This window comes from Varanus komodoensis, unplaced genomic scaffold, assembly GCF_004798865.1.
Source record: "Varanus komodoensis strain SLA01 unplaced genomic scaffold, ASM479886v1 scaffold1, whole genome shotgun sequence".
NCBI lineage: Eukaryota > Metazoa > Chordata > Lepidosauria > Squamata > Varanidae > Varanus > Varanus komodoensis.
The window spans coordinates 16,879,987-16,894,051 of NW_025335268.1; the positions used below are offsets into that span (position 1 = coordinate 16,879,987).

A 14,065-nucleotide genomic window follows, 5' to 3' on the forward strand; every position below is an offset into this window, starting at 1 on the left:
ACACCCAACATTAGCATTCTCCTTTTTACTGCAAGGATTTTGCAATATCTGTTTTGTCATTGGCTCAGAGGCTGCCACTGGGAATAGAGAGATAAGGCATCCATTCTGATTATAAAGGGTGTCTGTGAAACATCTGCCTTTTAAAGAATGCTGATTAGAAATTCACAGTATTATGTTCCCCTTTCTTTCATGCATTTTTTAAGTTACATGAGCCAACTATAGAGTTCAAAACCTTGTATTGACATTTACCTATTCTGTGTCTTTTTTGGTGTAGGGGGGCAGGTTAGTCGTATGCTATAAAGAATAGCAATGTAATGAGTAACTGAAGATAGATCTTGGAAAGGTGGAGGGTTTACTATAAGATAGCCTATAAATACTGTGAATCAATCAATTGACCATCTCCACATGGCAAAGTATTGTATATAGAAGCACACTGCCACTGAAGTCCATTTTGTCTGATGTCTGTAGGAGCTGGGGGTAGGGGGAATTACACCTGCAGAGGCTCACCATTTGAAGAAAAGCCCTGACATCACAATCATATGGTGGTGCTGAACATGCTGAAAGCTCATTTTGCTTTTGGAAATATTTTGTTTTGCCTTGCTTCCATCTTACTGCATTTTTATCACACAGTTCAATTGTATAATTCTAAAAATACAGCATAAATAAAGATATCAACAGCATAAATCCTTTAAGGTATGTTAATGTTTATTAAATTAGATTGTGTCTTATGAAGATATATTTTGTATCGGTTTCTGTAGTTTGTAGCTGAATTAGCATAGCACATTGATATACTCTCATTAGGCGAACACTCCAGATAAGGGAACCTCAATCCTGTGTGTAATTATCTTTTGCTTATGATTAATGTTATCTGCCTGCCATGGCCTCATGCACATGAAACAGTTGTCGCATGGAGATTGCTGTGGCAGACAGCTCAATTAAATCTTTGTCCCAGTTTGCAGATGTGAAAAAAGCAAATTCCACACAGTGAATAATTATGAAAGGAATCAAAATTAAAAATGCCGATATCACAATGTCTTTATAACATAATTTGTTATCATATTAGTTCTGGTCCTTGCTGTGCAGTGAAGCTCACTGGGTGTCTTTGGACCAATTACTGACTTTCAGACTAATCTACCTCAGAAGGTTGATGTGAAGATAAAATGAAGAAGATGAGGGCCATGTAAGCTGCATTGGGTTACTTGCAAGAGATAAAAGGTGGGATAGAAATATAATGATAATAAATGAATGTGACCATACTTGGAATTCTGTGCACAGTTCTGGTCATACTACCTCAGAAAGGATGTTGCAGAGCTGAAAAAGTACAGAAAAAGACAACCAAAGTAATGAAGGACTAGAGAATCTACTATGGAATAAGGTTATAATTTTTGGTGCTTTTTCATTTATTAAAAAGGTGAGTAACTGGACAGGGGTATGTAAAATTATGCATAGTACGGAGAAATGAGCAATACCAGGACCCAGGATCATCCCATGAAGCTTGTGGGTGGTGGGAGATTCATGAAAGATAAAAGGAATTACTTCTTCACACAGCATATTTTGGCTAATGGGTGGGATAGAAATCTAATAAATAAAAAAGCTATAGAATTTGAAACCACAAGGCACAATGACATCCATAAACATATGGTTTAAAATTAATGGAGAATAAAGACTATCAATGGCTAGCTGTATATTACCTTCTGAGGCAGAGCAAGTAGGCCTCTCTCTGCCAGTGTCTGAGGAACACATGCAGGAAGGAGCTGTTGTATTCATGTCCTACAGGTGAGCTTTCTGCACACATCTAGCTGTGTGGAAACAGAATACTGGACAGGAAAGGCCTAATCTCCAGTATAGCTATTCTTACATCCTTATGCTCTTTTGCACAGGATGTCACATATCACCAGCGGTTGCATAGGCAATTGCTGTCTTGTGTGTTAGTTTAATGAACTTGCAGGCTTGTGTGTGCATGTGCACGTGTGCATGTGCATGTGCTCCCTCCCTCCCTACACGCAAACACACACACACACACGCACACACACACACAGTGTAAACTGCTATCTGGAGCTGCTGAATATGCATGTAGCTGCCCCATTTTTTGAACCATAGAAGTATAGGTGGCAGCTGCTCTCCATAGAACTTTCTGTATTGACTCCACCCATCCAGAGTGGCCATTGGATCCCTCCAGGCAAGAAGCAGAAAGGCTTCTGTTCTATTCAAGCCAAAGGATTTCCTGAGCTCAGTCATGGTCTTACCTCCTTGGTTGTTCTTTGGATCTGATTTCTGGCTTGTTTCCTGTTTGTCCCCTGATCCAGGCCTGCTTCCTGTTAGCTCCTTGGTCCTGACTTGATTCTTTGGTCCTGATTGCTGCCACCGACAGTCCTTGAAACTGTTTGTTCCCAGCTTCTGGCTCACCTTAGACTGCAGCCCATGACAAATGCCTCTTTTAAGGTACTTGTAAGTATTATTACAGTGTTTCTGATAAAAAAAATAAGTTACTGCATGTGATACTGTAGCTGAATTAGGGAAATAAGACTGGTTTATCTGATTAAATAGTTAAGACAGTGAGTCTTTCGGGTATATATTTTATGCACTTTGTGCAGTTGGTGTCATTTATCCTGAGACCATGTGATGGGCCAGTTTTGTAAATATAAAATAAGTTCATTTTCAGTGCCACAGGAGTTCCCTGTTCTAATAAGCACAGGAGAGGTGCCCTGACTACAACTTTTTTTCAGAAGGGGGGTGTTTTACTGACCTAAATGCCCATGGCTTCTTTGCCTCCAGCATTCCCCAGGGAAATCCCTGTTTGATCTGTGTATTCTGTGACTTGTGTTTGCAAACACCCATTGTGGAACCAATTCATTGTCCCTTTTCCTTTTATACCAAGTGCAGTTGTGCTGGTTTAACATCTGGCACTTTGTAGCAAGGACACGGTTTATCTTTCAATAATTTTTTGTCACAGTCATACGGACTTCATTTAAAGTTGGATAATGCTTTGGTTTTTTAAAAATCTTCAATCTAGTTGTTGTCAGGTTAAATTAAAACCACATAATTCCTGATCATGGCTAAGGTGCTAGATAAACTAAATTCTGGACTCTTATTTCTGGGACCAGTTTCAAGAGCAGGCATGCTTCACCACCCTTCCAAGAGTTCACAGCCCATCAGGGACTGACTGACAAGTTGCTCTGCCCTTCCACTATTACATCCTTGCTTGTTTCCTGCCCCGTACTCTGACCCAGGCAATTGTGGTGAGGAGGCACAGCTACTGCCCACCAGCTCATGGGCTCTTAACCAGTCGAACAAGCAAGTGGCAGCAATGCTGAGAGGGCACAAGGAGCAGTAAGCTGGGGACAATGTAGCTGAGAAGTGGATGCACTGAGAGAGGGAGCCCATTCAACTTGTTGCCCAAGGGCCCTCAGAAACCTTGAGCTGGCACTTGCTGTCTTATACAGGTCAAGAGCTTCTCTACTGTCAGAAAATATGTTGGGTATGGTTAAATTGTCAGAAGTCAAATGTGTCCTCGTGGAAGTGCATTTCTTCAAATCACCGATTGTGACTATGCAAAGATGAGCCACTTTAAGAGTATACAGAGGGTTGCCAAGGGATATTTGGATTTTTTCCTGATTCCATCTCAGATTGTGTCCTTATTGGCTCAAGGTAACAATCTTTGCTTTAATTGAACTTCTGAAATATACATGGGCCAACCATAATTTCCTTCGCCCCTTGGCACCTTTACACATCTAGTACAGGACATCTTGTTCCCTCTCAGTCTTTGCATTTGTCTGTACCTGGGTTTGGAACAAAAGAGAAATATTAACAGCTGAGTCCGCCAACTTAAAATCTGGGCAGGTATTTGATCAGGATGACTCCCTCAAGTTTAAGCAACTGTTCCTGAGCAGGCAACATATGGGGGTGAAATATGCTATTAGGACTTGTTCTTAGGGTGGTTTTTAAAAAGAGAAGAACTTAGAAATGTTTGTAGCTTTGTGCCCCACAAAGCCTTTAGGTCAGTTTAACTCAACAGCCCCACATCTGGCAATCCTGAACAAAGCTGTTAGTTCCATTGAGTACAATCAGGGTGTATTCCAGAAAGAGTTTGTTCAGGATTGCAGGCTTAAAGAAATGCTACTACATGATTTCATCCAACACATTTTCCTTTTACTACAGCAGTGCATTCTTATGAGAGCATACCAGTTCAAACTCACATAGGAAAAGACTTCTGGTTATTTGGTTACAGTTGTATAACTGTATTAAAGTTCATTGGGTGGATTGTTCAAACCAGTAGTAACTTTGGTGGATGACTAGCTGGCCTTATGTTCTGAAAATCCAGCCTTGTAAACATTCCTAGACTCTTACATCGTTTGTCCTCTTAGTCTATCAAGCAAGTAATTCTTCTCATACAAAATTTAAGAACTTGCTTCTGGGACAAATGGCTTGCACAAGTCTTAGCTTGAGATTTTAAAATTGGCTTTTGGGCAGCAGCATGAAGCAAGCCATTGCTTGATGTAATTTCTTTGTTCTGCTCAAACAATGATTAAATTCATTATAATCTGGGAGAAAGAAAAGTGAGGTGCTTTGCTCTTTTAAAGTCTGAATAACAGGTCAACTTTTAAAAAACTGTTCTTTCTTTATAGCTCCTTATTTCTCCAGGTCATTGACCTTTAAAAACACATCTGGACTGGCCAAAAGGAGCCATCTCTCATTCCCCATGTAAGGTGAACAGATGTGCAATGTGTAAGAAGGACAATTTTATGGACTGAATGTTTCATTGTGAAGATGGGAAGATAGTAAGTTAAAAGGTTTAGAAAGGGTGACAGAGGACAGCAGTGTTCAGGAAACTCAGATCAGAGTAATACATCTTTGGAATGATCTCCGTGGAGGAAGAGCTTAGTAAAGACTGCCCTCTTGCTCCAGAAATAGTATTACATCTATTACCTAATATTACACTAGCAATACAAACTGATCACCCTGCATAACAAATGTGAAAAACTATTGCTGTTCTTTCTATGACATATTTAAACAAATCTAGTTTAGAATTGCTAATCCATAGAGACTTAGGAAATAAATATTAGCAATTATATCTGGAATAAGTTTTTTTCTTTCATATTAGAAATTTCTACACAGGTACAGCAATACAAGAAATGAATCTGGGATTCAGTGGGTAGAGTGAACATGGGACAAACTTAGAGCAGTCTCCTTGTCATAAATGAGACTTAAGTTAGTCGTGACTGACGGAAGTTCCATTCATTTCAGTGGATCTACTGCACATAGGAGTAATACTGGATACTACCCATGAATCTGACACTTTGTTTAATCTAGAAAGGAGAGGAGGCAGTATTGGGTTTCCTTTCAGATCATGTAGTGTGGAAGACCACAGAAAATAGATAGAAAAAGAAGCCAAACAGAGAAGGTAAGCAAGCAAGAAGTAATTGTGTAATTTTAAGACCCTGAATTTAACAGTTTCATTGTGCATGGTGAGGGAGTGGCTCTAGATGGCTGTGTATATTAGTTATGGTCATGTGGATTCAGTTGTAAAGCACACAAAACATTTTTTCTACACCTACTCCATGTTTACAGCTGTATTTACATCCTGATATGTTCGAACAATAAACAGAATACAGTTTTCCAACCAAGATAGAAAATACTCTGAGTATGTGACACTTCAAATTTTATGCTCACCATCATGACAAACAGGAACAAAACAGATTTTGCCTCTGCCTTCCTGAGGGCCACATCCTGTGACTCTCTTGGTGGTCATTGAGAGGGGGGCTTGGGCTGCAGAACTGTGAACTTTGGCCCCAAGGTCCAACTCTAGTTGCACCACTGCCCTTGATGACAGATTATGATTTAGAAGACTTATCTTAAGGTAAGAGATCTGCTGAGGTCTTCTGTCAAGCTTTAACACTGGGAAGGGAGAAGGCAGCAGAGAGTGACCTTGGGATCTGAGATCCACCAGCACTAGCTCTATTACTCAAGCAAGATCTGGCAGAAGAAGACTTAGAAGAAGATACAGGTAGTTTTGACTGCTTACCTGAGAGTGAGCCTCCTGGAAACAGAGATTTCCTTCTGATTAAACATGCACTGGAGTGTGTTGTAAAAGTCAGTCAAAGCCAATGAATTGTGAAAGGGATATGTGGAGCTCATTAAAATGTGGCTGAGTACAGTAAAGAAAAAACCATTTTACCACATAGTTGCATGAACACTGTAGTAAGTTAACAACAGCTACAACAGATCAACTGTATTCATTCTATATCTGTATGCTGTAAAAAGGGGTATATAATGTACATTTTAGGAATCAGTGGAAAGATGACAAAATTGTGTTTTAAACTTTCTGATTCATCTACACACTTAAACTGGTTTTTAAGCCTGGTTGATGGCTTCTCCCAGAAATCCTAGGAATGGTTTTTGTAGGCTTGCTTTCTGAGGGTGCTAAGAATTTGCAAACAAATCCATTCAGAGAACTACTGATCCCAAGGTCTTTTGGGAGGGAATGACTGGAGTGACTGATGGCATGAGTGTGGCCCACTCTTAAATAAAGAGATTGGTTCCGGGCTTGGGTAAGAGTAAGGGAACTGAGAGTCTCAACAGACAAAATAGCTAAGGAAAAAGATCTGGGTAAGGAGCAGGCTTGGCCCCAGGAGCCCAGCACTCAAAAAATCATGTGGCGGCAGCTGCTGGTGCACAGGTACTTCAAAGGTCCAGAGGCCATCTTAATTCCAGGAACTGGAAGAAGATGCAACAAAAATACAGCCTGCACAACAAAGACAAGGAACAAACTGCAGAATTTCAGCTAGCTGTCAAAGCATTAACATCTTCTGTGGGGTTTCATAATCTTCTGTAGAGATCTTGCCTCCACAGAGGAAACCACTGGGGTCAAAAATCTGCTCCCCACAGAACTTGTGTTTATTTTTTTACCACACTGACCATCTCCTGTGAAAATACCCCTCTGCTCACCTTCAAGATGTGCTGTTATCTCAGCCAAGTAATCCCCTCCCCAAGAGGCTCTGGTCACATCTGTCTGAACTGCAAGACAGCATTCTGAACAAACACTGCACGGAAATTGTTTTTCTCAGTCCAATACATCACATGTTATTGGGAAGAGATATAGAATTACATAGAACTCCTATGCCTGTCTCCACATAAGTATCTTTCACTGAATTCAGTGGACTTACTTCCAGGCAAGTGTGCATAGAATTGCAAGCTTAATTAGTTAGATAAACAAATAAACATACAAATTACACAACCTAGAGAGGCAGAATTATGGATTGTACTGTCTCATAGCAGATGTGTCTGTAGATCCTATTGTCATCATTACCATCTGGATGCTTTGCAGCATAAGATACTCCTGGTATCAGTACTCTAGAGAAGGTTCTAAAGCCAACACCCTTTTATTTGTATATTTACTGAGCTATACTCTGCCCTATAGCAAAAAGTTCTCAGGGCACTTCACACAATAAAATGGATTTAAACTGCTCATAGGCTAGATGAAATAGAATAAAGTTTGGAAAGGGCTTACAGAAATACAAATCTTAAGTTTCAGATGCCTGGGAGAAGAGGAATGTCATCACTTAACACCAATAAGATAACAAAGTGGGTGCCAGGCAAGCCTAAGTGGGGAGAAAAGCTTATCCACAAGGTACCATGACTAACAAGGTGCTCTCTCTTGTAGCCACCAACCTCACTCCATTTGGTGGGGGTACCTGTCCTCTAAAGATAACCTAAGGTTTTTTTCCTTGTCTGGTTTTTAGAGGTAAAATAATTGAGTCCTGTAAAGTGCATAGCAACTGCCATCACCGTGGAAACTCTCACTCCTATGCCACAATGGATCTTCTCTGTGCAGTGGCAGCACTACAGTTTTATATTTCCTATTTAAATTAATTTTTATTCCATAACACACTGAACTAGGTGCTTGCCAACATGAATCGTGGGAAGTAAGTCAAAACTGTCAATAAACAGTAAAACATTAACGAGACTGAAGCAAAACTGAACAATCATTAGGAAGACATTTATTTATGAATCCAACAAAGCACTGATACAGTCAGGAAACCTTCCTAGACTCATATTTGAAGGCCTTTGAATAACCCCATCAGTCACACACCCTACCCCCCATGTTTGAAAATGGACTTCTTAATCCACTTTGCATTTGCTCTGGGCTAGACACACAGTATGGCATAGGGATAGCACTACCATTAGGCAGGGTGAGACAGCTGCCACAGATGGTTGATGCTGAGGGGTGTGGAATGAACTCTGTGCCCTTCCCCACATCCCTGAAGCTGTCCTGCTTACTGCCAGGTGCAATGGATGACACTGTCCTATCACTACTGTTGAAGTAAGACTTCACTACTATTCTGGTTTCTTTTCACCCGTGGGTTTGGGGAGCAGGGGTGGGGGGACAGGAGCTATCCTGTGCATAGGCACAGGTAACTCAAGGTTTAGGACCAGCTCAGATGGAAGCCATGTCTGGCTTCTCTCAGTGAATGTACTAATATACCCAAAAGGAGCCTTCCTCAACCCACCCACTCCCCTCAAGAAGTATAAAACCGCAATTCCTAGCCAGCATGGCTGAGTGGGCTTGCTGGGAGCTTTAGTCCAACACCTTTGGTCAGTGAAGGCCACTTCATAAACTATCAGCTCAAGAGCAAACCTTTAGCTGAAAATGGTTTGGACAAGAGAAATCTCATGCAGATGCTGGAACTAAAATGTGGAATCACTGGATTACATTGATCTAGACTAGCCTTTTGCAAACTGGTGACCTCCAAATGTACTGGACTACAGCCTGAGTCATGCTGGGAATTGTAGCCCACTGCTTCTGGAGGGCAACAGGCTGGTCTGTAGTTTGAACTGTACTCTTCAGATCTGTACAGCATTTAAATGGAGTTGCTGGATACCTGCAGGAAGCAGGTGTCCTAAGCCACACCTGAAAGTACTGGCTCTTCTCTGTTTGCAGATCTCTCCTCAGCTCAGCTCAGAGAAACCTAATCATTCTTCACTTCTTAATGCTACACAATGAAGCATTAATGCTCCGCTGCAAAAGTGGCCAGGTTTTCTTCACGCTCCAGCTGGGCAAAGGTGGGCAAATATTAACAGATCTCAAAGCACCAGAAGAAACCCATCCCACAAAAAAATATGAACATAACAAGGAAAAAGCATCTTTCAGCAAAATGATAGGTCCTTGAGCTGATGGAAGGACACAGAAGCACTCTGGCTGGTGGGACAGTGTGTGCCTCTGTTTTCAGAGCAGATGTAGGACAAGTATTTAAGCAGCTGAAAGGACAAAAGCAAGCTGATAAGCAGATGAGTCACTGGCTGGCTGACTGCTCATTTGCCATGCAGCAAGTGCATCAGTATCCAGAGCAAGGAGCTTTGATGTCTACCCCAAGCCTATTGCTGGAGTAATTGAACAAGCGGTAGTTGATGGGACTGCAAAGAAGAAATGTCAATGCAGTTGCCCTGCCGCCTCCTCGTGCACCCAGTTCTTTCTCTACCAAAGCAATGCAGGAAAGAAGTAGAAATATGGTTTTAAAATATCTTTGAGAAAAGGCTTGAAGATTTAAAATGCATGGGATGTGGATGTTGGGTGGCGGGGGGGTGTCGGATTCAGGAAATGAATTAAGATAAGACTTCTCCTACTTCTCCCTTGTCACATGCATACACAGAAGCAATCCCATTGTTGTACATTATATCTGTGTATTTATTTACACGATGTGTCGATTCCTCCACTGTGAAGATTTCCGAGAGGTTATTCATAAAATAATAAAACATTATGTTACAAAGAAGAACAATAAATCCACACCAATAAAATTATGATTGGTCACATCAGGAAGTTTCCTGAAATAAAAGTGCTTTCAGGAAACACCAAAAATGATACATTGTTGCTGCAATTTTGACCTTCAGGAGCAGGAAGTTCCCAAGAAAGAGAGCCACTACACAAAAGAATCTTCTGTACCATAGAATCACCAGGGGTTTGCCATCCCATGACCTTGGCAAGGGAGAAGGCACTCTTTCCAGTATCCTGGTCCCAAGATGTTTATGGCTTTGCACAATCCAACTTCAAACCTGGCCTAGTAGTAAATAGTAAATAGACTACCTTGACCACTTTTTTGCACAAAAGAGAGGAGAATTGACTGTGTTTGCTGAAGACATCATAATTTGCCAACTGCAACTGTTCTGAAATCAGTTGCTCAAGGTGGAAATTTCTTCCTAGGTCCTTTGTGGGCTGATTCAAATATACATGATTATATTTAAATATTGTATATTATACATACAAGTATACCTCAGGACAATATAAGTTGAGTTTGCAGGTATGCAGAGGCTATACATGTATGGTTTGCATGTGTGTAGGTTCTTCACAAGTTATTCTGAATGCACATGGGGACAGGACAAGGTTCTGACCAAGCCCATTCAACCTAACTAGTGAAGAGCCCCAAGAGACGACGCAGAATTATAGTAAGTAGGACAGGAAGGCTTCTGCTATAGACAGCCAGGAAGGGACTAGAAATGCTGGTTGCCAAGTGGCCACATTTTACAAGTCCAGCCAGAAGTTTGCCCTTTTGCCTGATTGCTGTAAGTAAAAGATACAAAAATCAGAAATGCATGAGCTGTTTTTGCTCTTAGGGCACTTCCAGGTGGGAGTTTTACTGGGCTGATGCCTTGGCTACACACTGAACTTTAGAGAAAACTGCATGATGTTCTCAAGCTCCTGGAATCCTCTCATGTGTCCCAACCCCTTCTCCTGTCTTTTATCATGATGGGAAAATTGCTTAATTATTTCAGACACGCAAGAACAGCACAAACATCCAGATTGTCTCAAAGCATTTATTGTGCGCTCATGATTCCTGACTCACACTAGTTTGTGGGCACTTTACACAATGTCATCATCTTCTATGGCCTTTCCTCTGCTTTCCATGTATTTTAACAATTTTTTTAAGAGAGAAAGTGTATTATCTGAAAATAGTGGAATTAAGTACAATCAAAGCTCCTGTACTTTTGCAATTCTACTATACCACAGTGCCACCTTGTGGCTGTTTAATAAAATGTATAGAAAGGCTGCGAAAGAAAGAAAATGGGAAAACTGGTGTAAAGAAGCCCATCTTAATCTCACAAAGAATCCAGAGGCAGAAGCCTCAGTAAACCTCCCAAAGATGTGGATTTATGCCTGTAACACTGAGTTACAGGCATGTATCCACATGTACAGACATACATTTCTGAGTTTGGTAGGTGTGTACTATGACATGAGCTCTTGCGGTTGCAGACAATGTGTTCTGGTACCACATTTTTGGTTGCTCCACATCAGTGCCATGCAGTTTCTGGTGTTCTTCTAGATGATGCATGAACTGTCACAGCACATGCATAGATGTGGTTTGGCTTCATTTCCTTTGGTTGAATGCATAGTAGAGAACAGTGCAGTGGCAAGTCAGTATAAGGAACATAAGGGGCTATATAAAGGAGATAATTTTGGAACTTACTGTGAAAATTTCTAGCCTCCTATCTTTGTATGGAAGCTTGGATTTCATTCCACTACTACTGTGAGAGAGAAGTGGTATCTTAGAACTGAAACATAATTCAGCCTTCCTTGCCTGCTTATCCCAGACAACTAGGGAAAATCAGAATCCCTTATCACAATCCCAAATTAGCTATTGAGTTTCACTCAACTCTGATAAGGGAAGAAAGAGAAACAAGCAGAGAAAGAGGTTCAAAAGAGAGAGTTCAAGAATAAAAGTAGTGGTCCACTGTCAGCTTTGCCACTTTGATTCAAGCCCTGCCTGCTGCCGGCTCTGACCCCACCAACCTCTACCGTGCAACCTCAAGATATTGCTCACTGAGGGTATCCTAGCCCCTACGTAAGAGATTCATCTCATTGCTGCCTCTGCATTTGCTCCAGGTTGAAAAGACCAGTCAGTGAGCAACAGACTGAGGTGAATCAGGAGAGGTGATGCATGCAGTGGACTCCCAGAGTGGGAGATGCAGCTTGACAGCTGTTTGTTTTTCTTGGCAATTGCTCCAGGACTACACAGGATCTTTGCCCATAGGCTGTTTTCCTGGAACAAGTGGTTACACATTTCTACTTGAGCTGATCACGTCCTGTTTATAATGGCCTCTTAAAAATTAAAAGCAGTGGTGTTGATTTTAGGAGATAGAGGGATGCTGTGCTCCTCTCTGCCAAGCTGCTGTGCATGTACTTGAGAGCATCCGCAGTCATCGCTGATTGACAGGAAGTCCCATAGGGTGATTCCAGACAAGGGGTGTTGAGTGTCAGCTGGGCACACTGGAGGAGAACTGCCCACTCCTGGGCTGATCTCTCTCAATCCAAGTGGCATACTGGGGACTAGTAAGATCAGTGAAAGTAACACAGGCTAAAATGATTCCTTCCCCAGTTCCTAGCAAAGCTTCACAGGCATTTATCACATTGTCATGTTTCCCAGGAAACGGTTTTCCCTTCCTAGGCAAATATGTACATGCTGTAGCTGATGGTTAACTGTACAGAGTGATTCTGCGGTTGGTTTGACTCCAGTCTTGCACAGTGATCTTATGGACAGACAGAGAACCTCCACCCCCTGCCAAAATCCTTTCCCTTGATCTTCTCCTTTTCTTCTCCCTCTCTTCAGTCTCTCAAAGGCTTGGAGCTCCCTTCCATTTCCAGACATCTTGCTTTCCTTTGTTAAGTCTTCAGAGCAGCTCCAGTTATTCCCGGCTTTTAAGGTAGAGATGTTTTGGCACACTCAAAACCACCAGGAAAGTCAATGCCTTCCCTTTGTCACGATGCTTCAATTGTGAGGTCTTAAGCACATCACTTTCTTTTTCTGTTCCTTGCATCTTTCTTACACCCTTGCCTAGGAATAAGCACCATGGAAGCCAATTGAATTTACCTTTAAATACACATTTACAACTTAATTGTCAGCTTCCACATAGTGGATATGGAAGAGGAGAATGGAGGAATTGGGAAAGCTGGAAACCCTATTTCCTGCCTACACAAACATTTTCTGTCTGAGGTTTAAAAAAAAGAGGCCTGAATGAAAAGCTGCCAAAGTAGTTCTGTAGACTGATGTTCTTCCCACCATTACCAGTTGTAATAATGTAGTTTGTCACTCCACCAAGAACACCACAATAAATGAAAAGAGCATCATAAAGCATGTGTAAAGATACCAGAATACAGAAGCAGAAATGACAGAACTACAAGTAGGTAAGTGTGTTATGTGGTGTACAAATAAGCCACATGTTGTGGTAAAGAGAAAAAATAATGTGGACCATTCATCTTCAGATATGTCCATGGATGGTTGTTGGGAATGAGAGAACAAGATGGTACAGGGAAGGTGTATTATATGGTCTGCTCTGGAAGAATGGTCAAGAAGGTTCAACAAGTGGTGTAGTAAAGTTTCCCAGCATCTAAATGTCAGAATAATTTTCTTGAACCTTACCAAAGCCTTACAAAAGGTCATAACCGTTACGGCCTTCAGATTGTTAAAAGAATATCAGAGAAGCTGCCTTCCCCAATAATTTCATAGGCAATGCCTGTCTTTGTGGTGTGAATGAAACTTTTGGGGATTTTTGGAACAGCAAAGTTCCCAGGAAAGGGGAGATGGGAACCTCTGTGCATATTGACAGACTCTCTAATAGTGGGAGAGAGAAAATCCATAAAAACCATGGCAAACAGTGTTCATTCTTAGCCTGGGTGAGGAACTGCTGCAGCTTCTGGCCTATTCAGGGAGTGTAAGGGTTTTGGATTTTTTAGGGGGGATTGCTCTGTGTATATCTACATCCCTATTTCATCATTGTATTCATAGAATCAAAGGACAGTAAAGTTGGAAGGGTCCAATAAAGTCCATCACGTCCTTCCTGCTGCTCAGTGCAGGACTCCAGGTTAAAGCATCCATCTCAGATGGCTGTCCAGTTGCATCTTGAATGCCTCTAGTGTGCATAGGTCATTGGTTCCATCGTCATACTGCTCTAACAGCCAGGAAATGTTCCCTGCTATCTAGCCAAAATCTGACTTCCTGTAACTTGGGCCTATTATTCCATGACTGCACTCTGGGATGATCAAGAAAAGATTCTGACCTTTTCCTGTTTGCTCTTTAAG

General features: G+C 41.4%; 2 protein-coding genes across 2 annotated transcripts in view; one reads left to right on the forward strand and one right to left on the reverse strand.

Annotated features, from left to right (window-relative positions):
- LOC123032030 (epoxide hydrolase 1-like) overlaps positions 1-14,065 on the forward strand; it is a 47,532-nt gene that overhangs the window by 9,324 nt on the left and 24,143 nt on the right. The window contains exon 3 of the mRNA XM_044447766.1: positions 2,307-2,442. The gene's annotated coding sequence lies outside the window, so the exon portion shown is untranslated. The remainder of the gene's footprint in view (positions 1-2,306; positions 2,443-14,065) is intronic.
- LOC123032212 (MAD2L1 binding protein) overlaps positions 5,852-14,065 on the reverse strand; it is a 40,423-nt gene continuing 32,209 nt past the window's right edge. The window contains exon 4 of the mRNA XM_044447972.1: positions 5,852-5,895. The gene's annotated coding sequence lies outside the window, so the exon portion shown is untranslated. The remainder of the gene's footprint in view (positions 5,896-14,065) is intronic.